Here is a 26,572-nt window from a genome sequence, read left to right as displayed (position 1 = left end):
GCATAGCCACTCCATAGCTCTTCAGCACTTTGCCACCTTACTTTACTTGTTGCTGATGCCCCCAAATCAAATTTCTATCTGGCTTAGAATGCAAGCAGGACTAAAATTGCGGATGCCAGGTGGAACCATGCACATGTCTCACACACGCAAAGCTACAGCCTGGGACAAATACACCTTTTGCCCTATGAACATGGTCGGTTCTCTAACATACCTGCGCAAATGTCTCTACTCCTTGGAAACCTCTTTATGTGATAAATTAAACCAAAGTTTCTCTGGAGACCATAAAGCAAGGGGAGGAGGGAATGTTTAAAAGAGGAAAGCATACCAACAAAATAACTCATTCTTAGAAGAGTTTTGCACAGGCTCAGCTGTTCATCATACCCACAGCAGGCACCTCACAAAGGAGAAAAAGAAATATAGAACATCTGGAAACCTCTGAAATTAAAAGGAAGCCCAAGTTTGTGTCTCCTTCCACCAGGCAAAGAGTTATGGTGAGTACTGTAGGGACATGGCTGTGTTTTATGATAGGCTTTTGAAGCCCTGGAAATGTTCAGTTAGGTTAGTAAATAATTCAAAAAATGATTTGTGCCAGCCCATCAGAGATCACATAATGCAGGAGTAGAGCATGCGTTCCCCGGCATGAGTGAGCACAGTAATATGCTTTTATTGCCAGTCACGTAATAACCCACGTCCTTAGGTACCTTATTAAAAACAACATTGTTAGCGCTGTAGCTTCCTCATGTCAGCCATGTTAGGCCTTCTATTCTGCGCTTATGCCTTGTGAAATCCAACACTGGCATTAGGGGGTGGCACTTGTGGGCAGCAGCTGGGGCCCCAGAGCCCTGGGAGGGGGTCCCACTACCCCTCTGGACTGCCTCTGCTGGCTTGCTCACCTGCCTGCCCATGCCCTTGGGTGAGGAGATGAGCAGTGAAGTAGACGCTGCGGCTTGGTATTTGGACCCAATTGTTCCCTGGCATCTGAAAGAGCCAGGGCCTGAAGCTGGGATCTAATGCATGCTCACCTTTAACTCCAGTCCTTCCCATTCTCTGCATGACCAGTTCTTCTTTATAATGGTTTGGTGGGAAAGGAGAAGCCCTGCACAACTTACGACTCTTTGAACTAAATGCAACCCATACGTCACACACTGCAGCCTTTAGAGATGCTTGCCCTACGTTTGGTTGGCGAGCTGAATTTGGTGGGTCTCAAGCTGCACACGCTTTATCTAACTGCAACACCGAGGAAAGGAGATGGAGGCCACATGCAGGTGGGCTCCACAACAGACTGGGAGCCAAGAACCTAAAGGGCACAAGAGCCCCGTCATTAAAAAGATGGAATCCTCCGGGAGGCCCTTAGCCTTAACACCGGCTCACCACAGGGTTGCGTGTTGCGTGTTGAGTCCCCTGCTCTATGTTCTCTATACGTATGACTGTACAGCCATCTACTCCAGCAACAAAATCATCAAGTTTGCTGATGATACTACGGTGGTGGGGCTCATTTCAGGAGGGGATGAGTCTGCCTATCGGGACGAGGTGGAGCGGCTCTGTGTTTGGTGTGGAGAGAACAATCTGGCTCTTAATACGGCTAAGACCAAGGAATTGGTGGTGGATTACAGGAAAAAAAAGGCGGACATTCAGCCCTTGTATATCAACGGGGAATGGGTGGAGAGGGTGGCGGAATTCAGGTTTTTGGGAGTGACTATGGATCAGGGCATGACTTGGAGCGCAAATACCACTGCTCTGGTGAAGAAGGCCCAGCAGAGAATTTATTTCCTCAGACTTTTAAAAAAGAACAATCTGAGTGAGAGACTGCTAGTGTCCTTCTACCGAGGCTCCATAGAGAGCATACTCACATACTGTATTTGTGCTTGGTTCTCCAGTTGTACAGCTAGAGAGAGGAAGGTGCTCCAGAAGGTCATAACCACAGCCCAAAGGATTATTGGTCACCCTCTCCCACCTTTGGAAGAACTGTACGGTTCCCGTTGCCTTAGGAAAGCAAACAACATCCTGCAGGATCCATCTCACCCGGGATACAGTCTGTTTGCACTACTGCCTTCTGGCAGGAGGTATAGAAACATCAAGTCAAGGACAAATAGACTGAAAAACAGTTTCTATCCAAGAGCTGTGGCCTTTTTGAATGCTGTAACTCGATAGTGAGATCTGGGAGTTTTTGGGGGTGGGTGTGGGTGTGGTTGGAAGGTGGTTTGTTTGGTTGTTGTTGTTTTGCTTTTACTGTTTTTAAGGGATGGCATCCAATTTCGTTGCACTTGTGCAATGTTGCACTAGTGTAATGACAATAAAGAATCTATCTATCTATCTATCTATCTATCTATCTATCTATCTATCTATCTATCATCTATCTATCTATCTGTCTATCTATCTATCTTAATGAAAGGCGGCAGGGATTGCGTGGAGAATGGAATTCCCTTCTATGTGGACTTTGAGCTTCTCCCAGAACTAAAGAGAGAAGTCGCTACACACTGAATGATGGGAGGAAAGGGTTGGGGAGAATCAAGAAGGCCCAGTACCTGCTGAAACAGGCTGTTTGATGTTCACCTCTGTGACTCGTTCCTTGATTCAGTTCCCCAAAGCAAGCAGCCTCTTTATCAAGTCAACACTCCACAGCCGCCTAGAGAGAGAGCAAAGAGAAAAGGAAGAGATTAAATCTTCTCATTCAAAGGGGGGAACAAACTTTATATTTTGGGAGAGGAGGTTGCTCTTTCCCCCCCTTTTTTTTAAAAAAAGTCTACTAACAGCTGAAAGAATGTTCAAAACTGCCAGCCTTTTCTTCCACACATTGGAAGTACAAATGGCACCTTTTCATGTCTGAATTTACTCCCCGACACTTGTCCATTGTCAGTGGGGTGTATGGCGTGTCAAGATATGAACTGAGGATACCCCACTGTCAAATTTGGGAACTGGAGAGCTATCAGGTTGCAAGAAATGTGTTATTTTTGGCTATTAAACCAGGGTCTCTTCTGAACCCGAACCTGGGATCTAAGATGCAGAAATATACCTTGTATTTCACCACCAGGGAAGTACAGACAAATCAGCCAGACTAGCAAGGAAGTATATTGAACAATGATAGGCCTGTGGTACTGTTGACCCTTATAAAAGTTTTCAAGTTAGGCATGCTCACTACGTTGAGCAAAGTTGGAGGCTGCTATGCTGCGCCCTGTGATAGGCTACATTTCCCCCTGCCCTTTTGCAAGGAACTTGATTCTATCTGCTACACCCAACCCACTAGCGTGGTCTTTGCCAATCGGATATACATGTTTTGGACCACCGCTCCCATCATACTAAGCTAGCAGTGCTGTTGCTGCCTGGAAAGCTGCATCAGGCTGGCAAAGACTGCACTAGAGTTTCTGAAGGCTTCCTAAGGCCTGGCACCTGTGATGGGGGCAAAGACTGGGAGTGCAGGGAATATGCCTGACAGGTTAGGGGGCAGAGCCTGGGTCTACTCGTGTGTGGAAAGGGCAGAAGGGAGCAGCACCCTGCGAGTCAGGTTTCACAGTTTGTGGTGGGCAAGAAGCTGGATCCCATGGACAAAATGAAGCATCAGTAGCAAATGCTCAATCCATTTGCACACATCATTTTCATAGAATCATAGAATCATAGAGTTGGAAGAGACCACAAGGGCCATCGAGTCCCAACCCCCTGCCAAGCAGGAAACACCATCAGAGCACTCCTGACATATGGTTGTCAAGCCTCTGCTTAAAGACCCCAAAGAAGGAGACTCCACCACACTCCTTGGCAGCAAATTCCACTGTCAAACAGCTCTTACTGTCAGGAAGTTCTTCCTAATGTTTAGGTGGAATCTTCTTTCTTGTAGTTTGGATCCATTGCTCCATGTCCGCTTCTCTGGAGCAGCAGAAAACAACCTTTCTCCCTCCTCTATGTGACATCCTTTTATATATTTGAACATGGCTATCATATCACCCCTTAACCTCCTCTTCTCCAGGCTAAACATGCCCAGCTCCCTTAGCCGTTCCTCATAAGGCATCGTTTCCAGGCCTTGGACCATTTTGGTTGCCTTCCTCTGGACACGTTCCAGTTTGTCAGTGTCCTTCTTGAACTGTGGTGCCCAGAACTGGACACAGTACTCCAGGTGAGGTCTGACCAGAGCAGAATACAGTGGCACTATTACTTCCCTTGATCTAGATGCTATACTCCTATTGATGCAGCCCAGAATTGCATTGGCTTTTTTAGTTGCCGCATCACACTGTTGGCTCATGTCAAGTTTGTGGTCAACCAAGACTCCTAGACCCTTTTCACATGTACTGCTCTCAAGCCAGGTGTCACCCATCTTGTATTTGTGCCTCTCATTTTTTTTGCCCAAGTGCAATACTTTACATTTCTCCCTGTTAAAATTCATCTTGTTTGTTTTGGCCCAGATCTCTAATCTGTCAAGGTCGTTTTGAAGTGTGATCCTGTCCTCTGGGGTGTTAGCCACCCCTCCCAGTTTGGTGTCATCTGCAAATTTGATCAGGATGCCCTTGAGTCCATCATCCAAGTCGTTGATAAAGATGTTGAATAAGACCGGGCCCAAGACAGAACCCTGTGGCACCCCACTAGTCACTCATTTTACAAAACAGTCAGGTCAGATGTGTTTTAATTTGTTGGAAGCCACCCAGAGTGGCTGGGGAAACCCAGCCAGATGTGTGGGGTATAAACAACAACAATTGCTACTACTGCTACTACTATATGTGCATTTCATATTTCTTTGGAATGGTGGCAGGAGGCCACCAGCCCAGAGCTCCCCTGATCTTGCCACTGCCACATAGCCCCATTCTGATAAGTGCAGAGATGCTACAACCCTACACACCTTGAGTCACTGCTGGAAGCATCCAGGGAGGCCAAAGAACCTCAGGGTGGAGTCTGGTTGGCTTAGGTATGGACCTGAAAGTTCTCAAGCCAAACAGAAAATAGCTTGCGCCCTTGCATCTGGCTCCTCCACCTGACTATTTTCTTGATGACTTGGAGAAGATAAGAGTCCAAAACTGAAACCTCAGATCAGTGCCTGAAGCCTGCTAGCCCCACCATCTCATTTTTAGACAGTGGGCAACTGAGCCTTTACAGAACTTCAGTATGAAAAACACTCCCTCTTTATTTTAAAAAAAGGCTGCTGAGGTTTTTGCATATACAACCATAAGCCACAAGCAGGAGGGAAACCAGCTACCAGCCACCAGCGAGAGGAGAGCAAGAGTCTTCTCCTCTGCTGGTCAGCCTTATCCTGAAGGGAAGCACTTGAGCCTCACTGTACTGGCAGAGGAATCCCCTATTTGCCTTCAGAGTCCTGGAGTCACCCTGCTTGTTCTGCCGGCAAAGTTCACCCAGTGCAGACTCAGACCATCACATTCCAGTTCCCACGGCTGCCACCCAACATGAATCCCCATTGGCTACAAAAGTAGAAGCCTCATGGGCAGCAGCTGAAAAATCCCAAGGACAAGGAGATGGTTGCATTATGCTATACTTCTGCTGTTGTTGGCGACTGCCTTGTACATCACTTGTCAGAAGGACAGACCACAAGTTTAGCTTAATAACTTATAACGTATAGCTCTGTTGTAGGTATTCCTGTTAGATCAGGGTTCTCCTGTATAATGGATGTGTATGTGTATTTTAATAGGCTGAATAGAGTGAAAGGTTATGAGTCATTGGATGGGGGGCGGGGGGAGTGCGTATGTATGACCATAATAGTGTTTAACATAGTTTTTTTAGTTGCTATTCTGCTGATATTGTTTTACAGATCATAGATGCCTTCTTGATTTGTTATGCCTGGAGACAATTTGGTCGTGCCTCCACAGCAGTGACCAAGGAAGAATGACCCATGAGAGGAGCGCAAAAAGAAGAAATGCAATGGTACACCAACACAACTGGACACCTTCATCTGCCCCAGCTGCAACAAAACATGTCTCTCCTGCTTAAGTCTCTGCAGCCACAGCAGGTGCTGTAACTCTCCAACGTTTTGACTTCATCCGTGAAGGCACACTCTTCCATTGTCTCCTAAGACAGGTGGATGCCAACCAAACCATATAATATGATTTACACTGTAATTGCAATGTATAGCTTACTTTTTAGTTGTTGGTTTGTTGATACAGTAGTGTTTTATGGATTGTAACTGTTTGTTAATTATATTATTTATGCTGTGCTTGTGATGTTCTATTGTGTTATTGTTGTTTATTGTTTGTAAGCCACTTTTGGATTCTTTTGAATGGAAAGCGGAGTAGAAATCCATCCATCAGGTAGGTTTTCCCCACCTACTGGCATAAACAGAACCATCTTCTATTATACGCTACATTTTTTACCTGCAAGTTTCCTACATACATAGAAGACAACCAGCTCTTGCAGAAACGGGTTGTATTTGATATCACACTCCTGCACAAGCACAGAAATAGAAAGGGACCTGTTACACATCTATTCAGATAATTGCTTCACGCCTGGGTCTCAGAGGAATTGGCAAACACTAAAGGATGAGAAACCAGACAATGCAGGGAGGCAAATGTTATTAGCTGCATTTCTCAGCCATGGGGATTTGAAAGCAGGGAGAAAGAAAAACAGCCCAATTCAAGAGAGGGGATGGCCCACTGGCCCAGTCCACCACCACAATGCTATTGTTGGCTGGTAGAGCGAAGGCCATTTACTCCAATCACCAGGGACAGCCTCTGTTTCCTAGGACTTGTCTCTGCTATCCTAATTTGAATCTGACAGATAGAAATCACTGGAGCATTCGTGCATTTCTAGCTCAGCTCTAGCCAAGTAAGCAGAGGGACTTTTCAAGGCCACTGCAGATTTCAGCCCAAACTTAGCGTAGGCTTGAGCTGATTGTGAACTGGGGAGGTGAAAGACTGTAGCAGCTGTACTAATGCTTACAGCTTTTAATCACACCAGAGTTGTGTGTGTGTGTGTGTGTGTGTGTGTGTGTGTGTGTGTGTGTGTGGAATCAGCTGCTCCTGCTCAACTGTGTAAGATATAGGAAGTCACTGGATTGCAAGTCTACCATTTTGGAAAGGTGCTGAAATTGAAGGGAGGGCTATGAAGTTAAAAAAGGAGAAGGAAAACTCCCAAAGAGAAAAACACCACGTGGAGAAGCAAAAAGCCTTATAACACAGGAAACTGAAGGTGCTAACATACTCTCCTGAGTCGTTTCACTAACTGACCAAAGATATTAGCTATTGCAGCTGAACGGACTCTGTAGTTCTCACCAAGGAGCAGAGAAGACAGCGCTATCACAAGTGTAGCGGGTGGAACTGGGATGTGGAGCTAACCCCAGACACTTAGGCAATCCAAGCACTTCTTAGCTCATACCTGACATGATGCTATAAGCTTAATATCTTTATGGTCATGACATCCACCCCCTTCAACCCCCACCCCCCAAATCCTGAGGTTGGAATTGACTATCCAAGATGCAATACATCCTGAAGAGTCTAACAAGCGAGTTCTTTGCATGTTTACTCAGCGGTAAGTCCCACCAGAGTCAATGAGGCTTACTCCTAAGTAGGGATGGGGAGAGATTTGATGCAGTTCATATTTGAATCCAAATCTACCAAATCAACACTTTCTTAAATAATTTGAGAACTTCAAAAGTTGCACTTATCCATATTTTGCGGTGCAGTTCTCCAGTCCAACAGTGTCTACAGGAATGGATAAATTTGTGGAAGGTGTGCATAAAAATGAACATATTAATGGAAGTATAAGATCCATTATATTAGAGCTTGCTTTCAAAAATATGCCCATTAGTCAAAACTGCATTTTAAAAACTGGATTGTGAAAAATTTGCACTAAATCGCTGCTGAAAGGTGGAGAACTGAATTTAAAAATTGAAAGAATGAGAAACCAAGAGAACCAAAATCAAAGACCCTCCCATCTCTACTCCTAAGTAAGTGTGTATAAGGATTGCAGGCAAAATGCAGAGCTCTGCAAGAAGCCTGAGGTGGCTTTCAGTTGACTCCCTTCCTTCAGAGCGGAAGCAATTTTCCCCTTCTGGTGGGAGTCTCATTTATGCCTCAGTTCAAGTGTCTTTTGAAATCAGAGATACTTGAAAGGTGACAGAATATAAAGTGCCTGGTGTCAACAACGATGCATGCCATTGTACAATTGTTCTCTGATGCTTATTTTCTGAACTGATGTAGGTCTATGGCATCTATTTAGTTGCTGCGCACTGTTTATAGATTTTATTAAATGATTAATTCAATACCCCAAGCTATCACAACTTCTCATGTTTTTGCAGCATGCTTATCTGGAATCTTTGGTGGGTGCTTTGGTGCATTTTTAGATATTGATATTTGTCTGCTTTCTTCAGTTAATGGATTCTGTAATGTAACAAAGACACCTTGATAGCATTTGGGTTGCTTAGACTGTTAATGCAATTCAGGTGTTGTTTGCTAATTCCATTTTTTTCACACTGAATTAATTTATTTGCCATTTTGGTTTTTATTCGGATCACATCTGTGCATAAATATTTTGCGAACTGAAAGCCAAATTCCTTTTGTGTGGACAAAATAATGTATTCTGGTGTGGGCCACGATCAAGCCACAACATGGGCACGTTTGAGCATTTTGAGGTAGTGATGGGTAAATCCCCCCTGGCTCATGCTGGGTTGCCTCTGAAATTAGCCAAGCTAATTTAAGGAATTAGTTCAGGTTATTTTGAAGCCCATTTGTATTTGTGCCCCTTGGTTATGCAAGAAAGAAGCAAACAAACACCTGGCCCACTGCCAGTTTCCCAAGTCCCTCCCTTTCCTTTCCAATCCCGCATACTGTCCTGTCCTGGTGGTCTGGTGCTGGTAGTAAAAAATAAAAAATAAAAAGGGTAAAGGATCCCTGACAGTTAAGTCCAATTGTGAATGACTCTGGGGTTGCGGCGCTCATCTCGCTTTACTGGCCGAGGGAGCCAATGTTTGTCCACAGACAGTTTTTCCAGGTCATGTGGCCAGCATGATTAAGCCACTTCTGGTGAAACCAGAGCAGTGCATGGAAACGCCGTTTACCTTCCCGCCGGAGCGGTAACTGTTTATCTACTTGCACTTTGATGTACTTTTGAACTGCTAGGTTGGCAGGATCAGGGACTGAGCAACAGGAGCTCACCCTGTTGTGGGGATTCGAACCACCAACCTTCTGATCAGCAAGCCCAAGAGGCTCAGTGCTTTAGACCACAGCACCACCCACTGGTGGTAGCTGCAAGCTATTGGGGAAGGCAAGGGAGGGACGTCTCTTCCTCCTCTCCTCTCCCCTGGTTAAGTCCCTGGAGAAACCATTTCCCAAGGCCAGTGTAGTGCCAGTGTCCATGTGAAAGAAGAGATTTCCCAAGGGCTCTTTATGACTTTATGGCCTGATGTTCTGCTATGCATGGGGTGCCAAAGTAGAAGGAGGCCTCCATGCTGTATTATTGCCACTGCTGTGCAGTGACTAAATTGGGTTTAAAGGAGTTGGGAGAGGAATGGGGGGCAGTCTGTGGTGAGATGTCTCCAGGCAGCAGGGTTTCGAGGAGAATGCCCATTTAACCCAGACCAAAGTCCTAGTTGGAGAAAAACATAAGAGGCATAATCCTTGTTTCATAGTATTATAGACCCCCTGAAACTTGCACCATGAAGCCCAGAAGTACATGTTTGATGACCTAACAATTTTGAGGTTATTGTGGTTGCCAGTCCTCAGTGTCCGACCTTAAGTATCCTCATTCTCAGATAGCTTCAGGGTGATGGGCCAGAATCAAGGGAGAGAGGCTATTTTCTGTTTGGCTCGAGATTGCCATGTCTAATCTGAGGCAACAGGAGGGGTGATTTTGGGTAATTTTCTGTAATATGGCACCCAGTGTGAAGCCAAAAATTGGTGCCTCTCAATTATGGATCTTCTCAATTTTGGGAACTGCCAACATTGCCCTAAATCCTACGTTGGCAAAAGGTGCAGCTAGCCGCTACACCTCACTAGTCTAGCACTATGTGGTGCTTCCTAGGTGTCAATTTAGGTGCCAGTCTTATGGGCTCAGCAGCAAGCTCCCAGGCCCCAGCTGCTGATTCTTAGGGTTTGCGTCTCAAGAGACCTACCGATCTTAGGAGGCAGGGGAAGGTGGTGCGGGAAGACATAATGGGGATATAAGGTCACAAGAAGATTAGAATGGTCTTCTTGTTGAATCAGAACAATACACAGAATATACTCCTGGTGGATGTTGCTCCTAGCTGTTGTTTTAAAAGTGCAGCATGGATAGGCCTCTTTCAGTGCCATCTGCTTTGTTAACCTGGCAGGTACTTTCTTCTGTATCCTCTCCCAATAGATGATTTCCATTATACACAGGTGTCTACAAATTAGAAATAATTCATTACTTTCCGGTGAGGAGTTTAAATGGGCTTCATGAACTCCGTAGAGTTACCTCCCATTATCTGTCTCTGCAGACCTGCAGGGCTGCTGTGTTTAATCTGTCTGCAGCCCAGTTTGTGGCTCCTAACGCCTGTCTCTGCCCCCTTTTTGTCTCTCAGCTCCCCAGAGAAAAGAGCCCTTTGGCAAAATCTCTGCCACACAGCCTTCTCAAGCTCCTGGCTCTTGCACGGATCAGAAACCAGTTTTATGAGCTCCGGATCTCTCTTGCATTAAAAAGGCCTCTGGTGTAAAGTGGTTACAAGACTGCAAAATGTGAAATGCCACATTGAGAAAGGGAAGACCTCAGAGAGCACTTAAATTCAGTTTAATTACATTCGTTCTACACCAGTCAGGGGGGCAATTTACCATCCAAAGTCATATGCTTTGCTCAGAAAAACAAAACTAAGCACAAGCATTGCCCCCGCTCACGGCTGATCTTTCCTGAGGATGTGATCTGCCTATGTGCTAATAGCTGTTTATCATACAATTTCAGATGCTCGGCATAAAGTGTCAGAATAGAGGATGCATATTTTGATCATCACATTGGTATCCTGCCCTTTCTCCAAGCCTGTGAGACAGCCTTAAAAATGGTACCTTGCCCAGTGTTATCCTCTGAGCTTCATGGCTGAGAAGAGTATTCTGAAATTAGGTCTTCCCTGTCCAACACTTAATCCACGGCAGTCATGTTCAGACCCATTTTCAAAGACCATGGATTCAGTCCTACCCTTCAGTCCTCCCCAATACCGAGAACAGGAGGCATGACAATTGTCCTTTGGGTGAAACTAGGCTACAACAAATGGAAGAGGTTTGGCACAGGCATTGGGTAGACCCCACCCCTTCCGGCCCACCTGCCAGAAGAACTTACATTTGGGGGTCAACTGGAAATGAGTGCGCCCCTGAACTACATCAAGGAGTAACTCCCCCACTGGATTGCACCTGGGGAGTGCTGTCTGGGGCACCCAGACAGAAGCATCTTCCCTGGATCCCTTTAATGGGATACCCCATTTCAGACGGGCCAGGTAGAGGCTACAACCTCCCCTCCGTCCAAGACGACGCTTATGCAGTGATGCAATGGCATCTGCCAGGAAGGCGGAGAGGACTTCTGCACTGAATGCCTGGATATCAGCAATCAGAAAATACAAATTTTATTGTTGAAATGGTACATTAATATAGTAAGCCTTTTCGTTATGTGGGGCTTATGCTCTAGGGATTGCACCTAAAGCCAAAACTGTGTATAGTCAAAACACATTGGGTGCAAAGAAAGGTGGGATAGCCAAAGCCTTTCCCCCCAGACAACAGCCTCCTTTTAGTTTTAAAAAAACTTGGCGAAAAAGGGTTACATGTGTTCACTGAATCAACAATGGCATACCCTCCACATTTCCCAAAGACAGTCCTGGAATTACAGAAGCTGTCCCGGTTTCTGATTTGATCCCGGAATGTCCCACTTTTCCTTTTCCCTCCCTTCCATGTCTCAGGGAACAATTAAAAGTGGTGGGTGGGTGTGTAGGTTCACAAACATAGTCCTGTTTTTACTGAAAATAAAATTTCTGCACCAAATGAAGGAAATGGTGAAGCTGGCCTACGGTGCCCTTCCTATAATTTTGAAGGAAAATGTCACCAATCCACTATACGTTCTTTGATTGCAATGCTTCAGCAGTTTTTTAAGAAAACACATGGAATGTTTATTCGTTTATTGTAAATGGAGCCTTACACTGTCTACTGAGAAGTAAGTCCCACTGTTTTCAATGGAACTTACTCCCAGGTAACTGTGTAAAGACTATGCAGCCTTACACTGCAATCCTAAGCATTTTTACTCAAAACTAAGTCCCACTGAGTTCAATAGGATTTACTCTCTGGTATGTTCCCGATCAATCCCACAGTTTCCATTATCATTATTGTTATTTTTGTTATTGTTATTGTTATATCCTGCCTTTTCCCCTGACAGGGACTCAAGGTAGCTTACAGCTAAAATTTTATTTCATTCCGTTTATCTGTTGACGGTGCTGTACATGATCTCTTCCCTTGCACATTTTTTTCTTTACAACAATCCTATGGTGTAGGTTAGACTGGAGGGTTGTAATTCGCTCGATGTGACAGGTGTATATGTTTATACGATGAATATATGTGCGGCAAGATCAAAGGCGGGAGACGCTTCCTGATGTAGAATATAATGTTCCTATTTTCATCAGAGAAATGTGGGAGGATGTGCAACAGACAGACACAGGCCACAACTGAATGAATTTGATGGGTCCGAAGGGTGGACTAAGCATGATGTGGCAGCCATATTTGTTGTTCGTGCAGTTGCTCTGATCACAACCAAAGTGGATGAGTGTGTGAAGGGCAATTACATTTTGCTATAAAAATGTGCCTGGGTGAGGGGAGCCCTTTCCTTAACTCCTTGCCCTCTGTTGCCTCAGGTCATTTCCTCCCAGCTTGACTCTGATCCTAGAAGCAAGCCAAGCCAAGGTGAAAAGACTTGAGTTGATGATGGAAGAAAGAAACATAAGGGGTGTGTGTGTGTGTGTGTGTGTGTGTGTGTGTGGAGCTGCAGGCTTTTGCAACCCTCATTTATGAACACCTCTTGTTACAAACATTAAATCCCATTGCCTACTTCATGTGCCAATGGGGCAGACACAAGAATAGTTTGGTCCTCAGACAGAAGTCATGGGTAACTTTCTGGACTGTTCTTCTTCCAGTGCCAGAGTCTGAGAATTCCTGCTGTACTGCAGGCAGCAAGGTGGGCTTCTGGGGTTACCATCCAGGCACGGATCAGGCCCATTTCTCTTTGGCTCCAGCGGTCTTCAGTAGGAGTGGGCTTCCAGGCCATTGCCAGGCCCCACCCCCAATTCTTTGGTTTTTGTACTGATTTATGGCTCTGTGTGTAGATTTTTGCATTATGAGACATTCCTCCTGCCTCTGTGTTGGATTTATGAGTAGAGGCAGTGTTTGGAAATGGTTTCCTGTAGGAATTAATTCATTTTTAATCAGCTGAGCATAATGATTTGAAATAAATGATCTTCCTGAACTGAGGTTAATCAGCTCTGAATGGGCCTTTTCCATTATGTTATTTAGAGAGGGTATATTATAGAAATACTGTTATAGGCCTTATTTAATCATCTGTTTGTTTCACTGTGTACACAGTTTTTAATGGACTGCTCAAGATTTAATGCGAGGAAGCTTTATTTTTATTATTTGTAGGGGATTTAGTGCTGACAAAAGGTGCAGGATTGATAGCACCAAAGGCAGAAACAATCTATTTCTTTGTATTTTGCACTACCCTTAGCATACCAAGCTAACAGAGCCATGTGCTACTGAGGAACAGACTTCTGTAGCCTCCTTTCTGTATGCTGGTATACTGGTGGCAAGATGAAGTGCGGTTTTGTTGTTGTTGTTTTTTTGTGCTACTAAATAAACAGACACCAAGGCATGCTGCACTATATTAACAAACAAGCACAAAACCTGGCATAGATTTCTGCCCCCAGTACCATAGTTTTTGAAGAATGGTGATGCATGCAGAATTTTAGTATCTGCCACAAACTTTGGATGCCAAAGTTTGTGACTGATTCTAGGTTCTCAGTCTTAGCGTTTTATTCCCATTACCAGTCTCCAAAGGAAAATTTCTCATCCTGATGCCCCAAAATGTTGGAAAACATTTTAAAGCACAGAATATAGAAGTCTTCAGTAACCATTTTCAGGGCGCTCTCTTGACCTCTCCTGACACTCTCCCTACATTTCCCTTCCCTCAGCCAGGCCCACACCCTGAACTAACTCACTCACTCACTCACTCACTCACTCACTCACTCACTCACAGCTCTTCTTTTGCCACCATGCTGCCACATGCTTAAGAGAAAGAAAGAAAATCCATTGATAACTCAAAGATGGGTTCAAAATAAAGCACACAAACAAAGGTAACTTATTCCACATTTACCTAGATGACGTATTCAGTGATTTCATCCAGTGTGTGTGTGTATTAAGTGGCTGAGAGGTTTGGCATCTTTGATGCAGGGCTGTCACAGCCCTGTTCTGGATCAACCTCCTGAGCACACAGAAGAAAGAGTGATGCCAACCATCTTTCTCCACCATCTTCCCACTTCTCCCCACAGTTCATGGGCATGTGCCACTGTCCTCACTTCCTGCAGGCAGCTGGTGACCCCACTGCAGGCAGCTGTTGCATTCTACGCACAAGATAGAGCAAATCGACAGCGCCCTGTACTGCCTTGCTGACTGTGTTCAGTAAACTCTTGGCTCTCTTGCCCATAGGCAACTGCTGCTTTTGTTGCACAGAAAGGACAATAGATTGGTGCTACTTAGAGTTATTTGGAATTCCAAACTAATTCACCAGGTTCAATTTTGGACACAGATAATATTGATTTGTTGCTGCAGTCAATTATCTGGAACTTTTGTTGTCTGATTCTACTTGATTTTTCCATCAGGGGAAAATACGTTTCAGTAACTGGAGGCCCAAACTCTTGCACAAGGTAGGGAGAGAAGGGCGAACCCCCCCCCCCGAGACTGAGCGCTTGTAAGAATGTGTGTCTGAATGTGGGAGTCTGTCAGCATTTCCTTATTCTCACTGAGATGCAGATTCTTATCTACACATCCAGTCAACACGCACACATTGAACTGCCAGTATAAAGCAAAACAGATTATGTAACTGCTTTTTCCAGGAAGAAAAAGAACACATGTGCACAGAAAGACTAGGATATCTGAAGCACTCTTCAGACTTTCCATGGAGATATCTGAGATACAGAGATGCTGGCAAATTCCTCCTCAACTGAATTTCAGCGAATCAATAATTCTGTCGTCTGGGTGAAGACTGCATGTAATGTGTTTCACTCACCTGGCAGCAAAGGATTCTGAATCCCTACAGTTTTCCTTTCTGAATACTCTGCAAAATCCGAATATATGTTTTTGTACGCATGGCACCACTGAAAACCATTTTAAACTGTACTTGGTTGGTTGTTCTCTTCATAGAGCCTTGCAGTGCAAGAGAGGTCTACCACAGCACACAGGGAAAAAAGATGGCTCATGCGCAAAGTGCCAGCAACTCCCCCATGGGGAAACCCTGAAGGGCATTGGGGTTTGGCTTTGGGATTTGCCTGGAGGACCCCAAAGGGCTTGGGAGGGCAGGGTCTGTGTACAGGTGGGTTAACTTGCATGTTGGGTCAAGAGAGAGATGGGCCCTGCAGGATTCTGGGGAATCAAAATGGAAAGCTGAAGAAAATAATTGGTGTGGCACATTCCTGTCTTTGTGGAGGGTTTTGGGTCCGGGTAGGGGCAGCAACTTCATGGAATGTGTGCAAGATACAATAAGGGGAAATGGCCAAAACAGCAAAGTCTGCTCTGCTTGGTTGGGCTGCTCATGTAATTCACAGGCATTGATGACTGCTTCAACAAGAGTAGGAGCCTCATATGATATAAACTGCAGTACACATGCCTGAAGTGGACCTGGCTTTCTAAATGCAGGCAGCCTGTGTCTGGGGGGGTGTCTCATCTTATGTTCCAAATTGAAGAAGAAATGGGGAAGGGGAAGTGAAGTGAAGTATCGCTGCTGCGTAAGTAATGCAATGAGCAATATGAGCTGGGCAAACTCACATTCCTTCCTAGATATTTTTTTTAAGTTGTGGTCATTTTTAATCCAGATCGTTGTCTGTTTGAGGTCATGTTATCACCCCTTAATTTAACCACTGCCGGGGGAGGGTGGCACTGTGACCACAACCAGCATTGTAGCCCAAGCTCTACACTTTAAAAAAATATTTTTAAAATAAAATTTAATGCAGTATCTGCAAACAATAATAAACATAGCACTGAATTTATAGTATCATTTTACATAATCTCAAAACATAAATCGTCAATGTAGGCTCTCCACAGATGTTTGTGAAATTGGTGGGATAAATTTGCTATCTTGCATGTGAAAAGAAGGGGTGGGGGATGTCATAGGTTTAATCATAGGTGTCTCTCTTTATAACACTTGAAACAGTCATGTCCCAGATATTGTTGAACCATACCTCAAGGGGCAGCTCAACCTGGGATTTCCAGGAGAATTATGACACCATTAGTCATTACTTGCTTCTGCTATCCCTAATTTTATAGTGAGAGCTCCTTGGGGCAAGCATCTGACTTTTGCTTATGCCACATTGTGAAACACCATATACACCAGGGATCGGCAACTGGCTGCCTCTGGCTTAAATCATGCCTCATGAGTACAACCGCCCCCCCTATCCCCAGAGCCAAGAGAAATACATTGAGAGGAGTGGTGGCCATGGGATGTGTCACCAGCCCTCGTTAGAACCCAGCCTGCCACCACCCAACCCAACCTTAACATGGGTTCCCCGTAAAACTAGTTGTTGAAAAGGGATGTGCAAAGGTGGCACAGTGAATATAATGTGATCCATCCTTAATAAGAAAGAAGAGCGTTGATGGATCAGGCCATTGGAGTGGGTTGGGTTTTTATCTAGCCCAGCACCCTGTTCCCAAGAGTGGCCTGCCAGATGCTTCTGAGAGGTCCACATGTGGGTCGTGACAGCCACAGCTCTCCCCCATTATTTATTCCCAGGCATTTTGGATATCCACAGGTCCACTGCCTCTATGCATGCAGAGTCCATTTAGGTATCCAGAGATTAATGGTAATTGATAGACCTCTCTCCTCCATGAATTCATTTCAACCCCTTTTAAAGCAATTTAATCCATGGGCCACCACCGTCTCTGTAAGAACACAATAATTTACAGAAGAAGTAGAAAAAGCTGTTAAGAGTGAAAGGGAGAGACCTGATTGAGGCTGAAACAGCTACAAAATGGGCATAACCCTCCAAGAATATTTCCCAGGCACAAACTCAGCTGAAATGGCCCGAAGCTGCACTCTAGAGCAACTCCTATTCGTACAAATGAGCTTGGGCAAAATCATTTCCCAGTGGGCTGCATTCAATAAATGGGAACGGGGCGGGGTGTGTGTGTGCCCATAAATAATCTTGCAGTGCAAAAGTCCTCTGTGGCTTTTTGCATTGCAGCCTCCCCTTCACCGGTTGCCAGTTAGCATGCATATATGGGCCTATTGAACCCCTAGAGGTGTTCAGTGATAAAGGTTAGGTATTTCCTTGATGAGCTGTGAAATATCAAGACTGTTTCACCTTGACTGCACATAAAGCAGCTGAAAACAACTTCTGCATGAGGACTGTGTATGTGTCTTCCACCTCCGTTCTCCAGCAACAGAGGGATTTGTTTTCAAGGCAGTGGGTGAGTGTTCTAACCATTGCGAATGTTGCTTCTGAATGTTATTCTCAGGGCATGTGCACATTAGAAGCTGAAAATGCAGCCAGGTCATTCCCCCCTGATGTGTTTCAAATCTCCTTTTACATTGCTGGGCACACTATTACCTGATTTGCTTCCTATACCTGCAACCCCTCCAACTGCTAGTCAATGAAGCCATCATCTGTGCATGCCCAACAGATATCTAAAATGTGCACATCTCAGCTTATATTCATTGGGCCACCTGTGCACATCCCTGTTCAACAACTAGTTTTACTGGAGAACCATGTTAGCGTTGGGTTGGATGGTGGCAGGCTGGGTTCTAACAAGGGCTGGTGACACATCCCATGGACACCACTCCTCACAATGTATCCCCTTGGTTCTGGGGATAGGCGGGTGATTGAACTCATGAAGCAAGATTTAAGCCAAAGGCTGCCAATTGCTGATCCCTGGTGTACAGTGTGGACAGCAGCAGAGCATATGCCCACGCTGCCCAGGGTGGGTGCGCTCCTGAGGGATGCGGGGCGTGGAGGGTGCCCTCCCAGGCGCAGGATAACTGCTTGGGTGCATGGAGTGGCAAGTGCCCTGCTGCTGGGAGTGGAGCGAGCCGCCCACAGGGGCGGAGTGAGCCGCTGATGGCGGACATTCGGCACGCTGTAAGCCTGTGACTCCCAAGCCTCCCCCAAGCTGTCAGAACGAAGGGGGAAGGGGGGAATACTGCCAGCAAAGCGGCACAGCTCCCCCCTTCCCCCGATGGTAGGCTTGAGAGTCACGGGCGGGCTGGTGGTGCGCCAAATGTCACCCCCCCCCAGCGAAGACACCTGGGGCGGTCCGCCCCCCTTTCCTCTGCCCCTGAATGTGGCATAAGCCAAAGGCAGGTCTTGCCACCCAAGGAACTTTGTTTTGAACCGCAGGTCCAACCACTCCCATGAACCTCCCTTTGGGCAAGGGGATCAGGACAGTTCTCACTGCAAAATTAGGAATAGGCAGTGCTTGTTTCTGGAGGTACTCAAGGGTATGCTGTACTGACACCTTTTTTTCTAGAAGAAAAGCACTGGGGATAGGAGAAGCAAGGAGTGACTAATGAAATCATAATTATCTAAGAGGGAATGCAAATTTGTCGAGCTTATTGTTTTGAATTGGATGGAAGCTGGTTTGAAGGAATGTGCATCAATCAACAGCCTTTCTTAAGGAACTACAGGATAGATATGGACCATGGGTAGGCAAAGTAAGGCCCGGTGGCCGGATCCAGCCCAATCGCCTTCTAAATCTGGGAATCAGCGTGTTTTTACATGAATAGAATGTGTGCTTTTATTTAAAATGCATCTCTGGGTTATTTGTGGGGCATAGGAATTCTTTTTTTCCTTCAAAATATAGTCTGGCCCTCCACAAAGTCTGAGGGACAGTGGACCAGCCCCCTGCTGAAAAAGTTTGCTGACCCCTGATAGGGACTCTGGCTAACACCATGTGTATTCAACTTCAGACCCTAGTGGTGCAAGTGGGAGTAAATACTAATGTATACGCCGGCTCACTTTCATCATGCCTTTTGAGCTAGGCTCAGGGCCAAACTGCGTATGACAGTAAATGTGCCATTGCTTTTAGCCTGTCAGCAAACAGCATCAGCTGAAAGTAAAGGTAAAGGTAAAGGTACCCCTGCCTGTACGGGCCAGTCTTGCCAGACTCTAGGGTTGTCCGCTCATCTCACTCTAGAGGCCGGGAGCCAGCGCTGTCTGCAGACACTTCCGGGTCACGAGGCCAGCGTGACAAGCTGCATCTGGCGAGCCAGCGCAGCATACGGAACGCCGTTTGCCTTCCCGCTGGTAAGCGGTCCCTATTTATCTACTTGCACCCGGGGGTGCTTTTGAACTGCTAGGTTGGCAGGCGCTGGGACTGAGCAATGGGAGCGCACCCCGCCGCGGGGATTCGAACCGCCGACCATGCGATCGGCAAGCCCTAGGCGCTGCGGTTTTACCCGCAGCACCAGCAGCTGAAAGTAGGCCCCAGTAATTAAGGAATCACAGCAGTTCTGGATGAGTTTAACCCTCCCCTCCCCTCCTGCAATCCTGATGAACGTTGCTCATCCATAGCTGCTATTGGCATTGAGAGAGAATCTTTGATTAGTGCAGATGGGGTACTTCCTCTCAATGCAAATAGCAGCCTCAGAATAAAGGGCGGGGAGGGGAGGAACAAGTTATACACCTGTTACAATAAGTGCAACCCCACCCCACTCTGGATGTCGGTGCTATCTGCATTTTTTTTAATGTGAAAATTAAATCACGGTCATGTGCAGTTGGAACCTTAAACTCCTATTCCCCTAAGGGGAGGATTTAAAACAGAATGCATATAAACCGAAGCTGCAAAATTTGAATAAAACTTATTGCTTAGTCCTGCTAGTCATGCAGAAGTGTGTGACATGGGTCACACACAATCAGAGTTTCTTGCAAAAATAGAAACCTGATCCTTTCTAGACGTAATGTTGCCCTCTCCCTTGACCTCTCCTTGTAAAGAGGTGTTGCATGTTAGTGTGACACACCAATTCAGTTTTACATCAAAAGTGTCAATGAGGATGGCACTGGGAGTGAATCATTCTGCCATAAAGCATTACTAACGCAACAATGCAGAACAGATACCTGGCACATTAAAAAGCTCTCTAATAACTAAGGATGGACTGATATATTGAAGGGGAGGAATGAGAAAGGGATAGCATGACTCTCCAGATAATCTTTGCTTGCAGCACAACCTTTTGCATTTTTATTCAGTGTAGGTGTTGGATCTGGGAACAAAGCAGCATTCTTCTTAACTATAAAATAATCAATAACATCACAGGGTTTAGCAGAGTAGATCTCTCTCAAACTCCTTCATGCTTCCTCTCTTCAGTGATGGCTCTTATATAAGGCATTCAGAACACAGCTTCTAAGAATCATTAGTGGTTTCTTTTAAAAGTAAGCAGATAAGTAAGCAAGAAAGAAATTGATGTGCTTATGACTGGAGATGCAAAGTTTCATGCTAAGCCTGTGAGCTTAGTCTATTCAGTCTATGGGCTGCATCATGTGTGACTCCTGTTAGCTTAGTTTTGTTCAGCGTCGCTCATGTTTGTCCATGTTACTTTATGACAAAAAGCAAACAGTGAGAAGAACTAATGGGCGGGGGCTACGCAAAACCATTGATGCCTTTTGTAAATACCTATTTATTTAAACATATGCAAACTGAGGGTGGGGGAACCAGGAAGCATCACAGACAGACCATGGGATGTAAAACAACACCAGTCTTCCAAAGCAGATATTCAAAGCTTTCTCTGCACACTCCACCACTACCAAAATATCCTGCAGATTTAGGAACATTATATGATCATTAGCAGGCATTCAGGTGAAAAGATGGTCTTTTAGTCATTATAATATCACTGCTGAGTTGTGTGTGTGTGTGTGTGCTGCCTAGGTAGTTTTAGGTGAGCAGGAAAGAGAGTTCACTATGTGAGGAGGGAATGTGCTTTAATAGAGAATTGTAGTAGCTGTGACTTCTATCACAAGTCATATCCAGGCTGGCTGACCCAAGACATATTGGCACCTTAGAGGAACCAAAAAAATGACACCCCCTTCCCTGCCGGAAAAGAAGGAGCGAGTTAATATCTGCTGCAGGAACAACAGGGGAATAAAGATCTGCACTGGGATCCTGCCACCCAAGGCCTCTCCTTCCCTCATGGGTGGGCCAGCCATGGGCCACATTCCCACCGTACACTTAAAGCACATGGCTTCCCCAGTGTATTTCCATTGTCACACCTGCCAGAAATACTAACTTAGCAGCACATTTTCATTATGATTGTTAACTCGTTAAATTTACAAAATGCTAATTTGTTATTGTCCTTATAATTCCTTCATGATAGAGGTCACAGTTCCACCTGTTTTATTAGGGATGCACATAAATATATGTGATTTTCTTTTTCAGGAGTGATTATTTAAAAACATGTTCATAGTTTTAGATGGTTAGAGATTGTTTCTTCTTTTCTCTCTCTCCTACATTTCCACGTGAGTTTGTAATTGCTTTTTTAAAAAGCTCCTCATGAAAATTCATCAGCATTTTAGTACAAATTTCTCCTAATATATTCACATTTGTAGGCAATTTTGCCTAATCACATTTTTTGAAAAGCACTTCCTCCTAATATACTACATTTTTGTATGTTATTTTTGCTAATACATGTATTTTTGTACACACTGCTTGATTAGAGAACTGCAGTGGAAAACCTGAGAAGTGAGATTTTTGAAGGATTGCTGTGTTCCCATATTGTTTCAGAAAGTGTGACTTGGATAGGTTTGTCTTGGAATGTGAACTGAATTGAAACACCACCACCCCCATGCCTACATACAACACAAGCCTGTCACCTTCTGTGCAGGGCAAGAAATTGCACCAGTGACAATTTGTGTAACATTTATTGCCTCAGAAATTATGCACAGTGTTTGGTGCAGTCCCTACACGGAGGCTCATCTTCAGACTTTACATTCCTTGCAGGGTGAGGGAGCCAGACCAGTTCCCCCACCTTCTGAAGGACACATTGCCTAGAATGAGGCCTGAATATTCTCTGCTACCTGCGCATTCTATTTCTGCGCACAGAAATAGAAGTAGCAGCTGCCATAAACTATAGCAGGACCTGGGTTTGACTCGTGATGGAGTGGGAAATTCTGAAGGGGAGGCATTTGTACATATTCTGAACTCCCTCAAGTTCAGATTAAGCTCCATCACAAGTTCAAATCGCTTCTACCATACCTAGAGTTTGCCTTCACCCTTACAATCCCATTCCATGTGCCTTTTTTTAAAAAAAGCTATTTTTAATGTTTGCAAGTGAACAACATATAAACCACTACAAATAAACGCACATAAACTATTCTTAGTATGTCGAGTAGAGCTGCAGCAATTATCACATACATTCCTTACAGATCTTATGAACTTTAACCAGATACGGGTCTCAATTACAAGAATATATTCTCACTAATTACCCATTAACCACATAGCCTCACCACAAAGCAGCCTGCAATAACCTGCGTATGATATCTTTCACATTTCCTGTTTATATACCTAATAAATGGGAACCAGAATTTGTCAAGCTGATCATGGTTCAACTTAGAAGAGGGCGATATCCCAAACTCTGTTCATCTACTCCTCTCTTTCAGAGGCCTTCTCTGCCTTCATCTACTGTACCTTCATATGGTAGTAGCTGTCACTTTGTTCAGGAGCCTTACCTCTCAGCACTGACCTTCTGCTTGAAGAAGCTTTCAAGCAACCCCCGGACGACCAAAGACACAGTGTGAAAACCATGGCGCTAACATGCTGACCAGCTTGCATGGGTGTCAGCCAGAAGGCTGAATTCCCTCACTGGAAACATTCCAGGAGCCACATGTTAGTGGTGGGTGGGGCCAGAGGCAAAAGGGCCGGCTCACCCATGAGACAGGCTGAAGTACCTGCTTTGGGTGGCAGAATCTACAAGGCAGTGCCCTCATGGGCATCCTGCCAGGCCTAGCTGCTTCTGGGGTCACATGGTTGCAACTGCTTCATCCGGTGAGATCTCGTGAGAGTTCTATGAGATTCCACTGGAAGCCATCACCACACAATCCTGGCAAGCAAGGCTTTGATGAGGATGACAGGGGAGCAACACCTTTCCATTTTGCCTCAGGTGGCAAAATGGCCCGTCCCACCTCTGGCTGTGGCCCAAGGAGAGTCCTGAAGATGAGATCGGAGAGGGGGCCACATTCAGCCTCGGGACCTGAGATTTTCCTTTACTGGTAACTCTACACTAGGCTATAGACCATTTGAAATTCATGTGCAAGCTCTATGCGCCTGCTGAGTAGTCTCATTACAACTACATTTCTTACAAGGAGCACTGCACCGTAAGTTAAGATATTCCAATCACTGCACTACTTCTAATTACAAAGGTTAGTAAATCACCCAGAGTTGAGAATTATGCAACATAATAATAAAAAAAGGAAATAACTAATAGGCACTGGGGAGGTAACAATCTTGTTCTTGACACAGCATGGGCGAGCTCTATTTTGAGACACCAGAATGCAAGTCAGCATTTTGGCTTCCCAAGAGACACAGGAGGCGTTTGGAATTGTTTGAAATTGATGTTTCTTCAGAAAGCTGCAGCTTTATGACTTAATCAATAGAAGCGTACCAGCCATCATTTGAGCATCTCGGAGATGGATGCCTGGTTTCAGGAAACACATTTACTTAGCAATCCTGTTCAATGGCAAATAGGCCCAGTGGGCACACAAAGCAATTACTTGAAGGGCTAGGCCACTGATGGCTTTGCTTGCCAGGTCCCAGGGTTTGTACCATAGAGCCAGTGTAAATTTACCTCAGCCCTGTGCAAAGTCGACTCTCAGGCCCAGCATGCCCTCTGGCCTGAAGTCCCCTTATGCCCAGAGGAACACTCAGTAGTCATGTTTTGAGGAACAGATAGGTAGCCGTGTTGGTCTGCCATAGTCAAAATAAAAAAATTCCTTCCAGTAGCACCTTAAAGACCAACTAAGTTAGTTCTTGGTATGAGCTTTCGTGTGCATGCACACTTCTTCAGATACACTGAAACAGAAGTGTGCATGCACATGAAAGCTCATACCAAGAACTAACTTAGTTGGTCTTTAAGGTGCTACTGGAAGGAATATTTTTATGTTTTGAGGAGCGACTGTTCCTCCAGGCCAGAGGAGGTTGCTCTGATATGTTCCTTGGATTTGGAGGACATCTTCCCAGTACAGTCCCCATTGCCCCCATGCCATAGGTGCCAATGGCTGCAATGTCAGACAATGGCCTTTTAAAATAATGGATAGATCCCCAGAAGAAGGCAGATTTAATCACAAGGCATCATAAGGCTGCAGAAGGCCACTGACCTCTGCAGAGACAGCTCTGCTTTGGTCGAGGGAAATGCTTCATGCTGAACCTTACAAGCTGCTGTGTCCAAAGCGCTGATAAGACTCTGCCTTGCTGAACCTGATGAAACCCTGTTTGTAAGTGCCTCTGCAACTAGCTGCTGCTTTTCCTTATGGTCCTAGAGGCTTTGCAACTCAGATGGAGGCGTCTGGAAGCAGCTCAGATGCAGAGCCTGGCAGCAGGGGCTGTGAAGGGGGCACCACCTGGTTAGTGTGTGTATTGTAAAGAGATTTCAAAATTCTCAGTGATTGATCTCCAGTGCATGATTATTTTCCTCTTACACACCCATATCAGCTCATAAACCCCTGCATGTGCCTCAGTCGCTCTAGAAGAGGCGTGAGAATGGAGAAAATGCGTCACTGGAAGGCTTGGGGTGGGCTCTGGCGCTTCTCACTCTGCGTCTTGAGATTTAATTCCTTTCCCTGGAGACTCCAAGAGGGAAGCTAGAACCAGCTGTGAGTCAAACCCCCAACCTTTGTCATCACTATTCCTTTGGATTTAACAGTTGTGCAAGAGACAGAAAATCAACAACTGAGCTTTTTCTTACCTCAAAATCACCACCCTCAGCACATCAGTCCCAGCCGGCATGCATTTGGGCTGGGAGGTAGATCTGAGGACTCAGTAAATGCACTTCTTGCAATTAGACATCCTAGAGTACCTATCTTACATAGATTGGTGGTTGCAAGAAATCTTTGCAGCTGCGCCAAGTCCCACAAAACACAAATAGCCAAATAAAGCGGGTATGTTATAAAATGTTTGATGTGTAACCTGCAAACCATGATCTATAGACTACAGAATGTTTGTTAGGGGATTAAAGTTATCTCAAGTTGGTTCATTGCATGCATAAATGTGTACACACCTAATTTAACCACCACTCTTCATCTTGCAAAAGCAATGACCTTGCTCTGAAGCCTGCAAAAAGTTTATTGGCGAGAATGAAGCATATACATGCGCTGCATATACTGAGCCGTACATTTTACTTCACTGTAAACATTTAACAGTCCTTTAAGATGAACAGTGAGAAACACAGCCTATGCCAGAAATAAGAATGATACGCTCTATAAATGCTTGGAGTGACTACAGGCAAGGGAAGTTAAAGAGACAAATTGCGAGGGTGTAGTTTTCTCACCCCCATGACATGACAGTCTGCATCTACCAAAACTCCACCTCCTGCAAAGGTAAAGGACCCTACGCTTCACTGCATTTCATCACTCAGTGGGTGCTATAGGGAGAATTTTGACTGTTTTGCTCAGTTATGGCCATTGCCACTGGCACCACAGACAGGGAAAGGCAATTCAGAAATACTGTGAGAAATATGCAAGGACACTAATACAGTGCTTTTCCTGCTACAAGCTGAAAGCACTGCACCTCACAGTAATTCTTGCTGCAGCCATGTAGCCACTATTATGATCCCATATATATTGCAGATGGGGGTGAGGGTTAGAAACAATGAGAAGCTTGCCTAAGGCCATCCAGAGAGTTCATGGCTAAGCTGGTATTTGTCCTGGGAGATTTCCCAGATCACAGTTCAGCACTTATAACCACTGTGTCATACCAGCTCTATTAATTTTTCAGAGAGAGAGAGAGAGAGAGAGAGAGAGAGAAAGAAACAGATCTTTGTACAACTGTGAATGGGTCAGAAGCTATATGCCTGTCATACTGTATCTGTGATTGAAAAAAGTATATACTGTAGCTTTCTGGGCTGGTATCGTGACATTTTCCACTAAGACCTGCGCCTAGAATGTATGGAGCGAGCAGAAAACCTCTCAGACCCATGCTTTCTAGGCATCAGACAAGCAGACGTGTGGACGAGCCCCTGGTCCAGGCTGCTGCACATCAATGCATCTGCCATAGCACCCTTCATCTTATTTAGGCCACTGGTCCCATCACCTCCTGGCAAATAGAAGGGGAAGAAATGGAGGCATGGGCTCCATGATCACTGCAGATGGTGACAGCAGTCACGAAATTAAAAGACGCCTGCTTCTTGGGAGAAAAGCAATGACAAACTTAGACAGCATCTTAAAAAGTAGAGACATTACCTTGCCAACAAAGGTCTGTATAGTTAA

At 45.1% G+C, this 26,572-nt stretch overlaps 1 protein-coding gene across 3 annotated transcripts in view; it reads right to left on the bottom strand.

Moving 5' to 3' along the window:
* Positions 1-26,572, bottom strand: part of TNR (tenascin R) — a 402,595-nt gene that overhangs the window by 163,410 nt on the left and 212,613 nt on the right. Inside the window, exons 1-2 of one of the 3 annotated variants that reach the window (XM_081194288.1) lie at positions 22,823-22,840; positions 2,526-2,626 (exon numbers count right to left, since the gene is read on the bottom strand). The exons of 1 other annotated variant lie outside the window; for it this stretch is intronic. The gene's annotated coding sequence lies outside the window, so the exon portion shown is untranslated. Of the gene's footprint in view, positions 1-2,525; positions 2,627-22,822; positions 22,841-26,572 lie in introns of those variants that run through there. One more of the 3 variants, XM_081194287.1, reaches the window with a different exon arrangement.

This window comes from Podarcis bocagei (assembly GCF_964188305.1).
Source record: "Podarcis bocagei genome assembly, chromosome: 5".
NCBI classification, from domain to species: Eukaryota; Metazoa; Chordata; class Lepidosauria; order Squamata; family Lacertidae; genus Podarcis; species Podarcis bocagei.
Note: the sequence above shows the minus strand (reverse complement) of the source record. Positions and strands in the feature narration are given on the sequence as shown.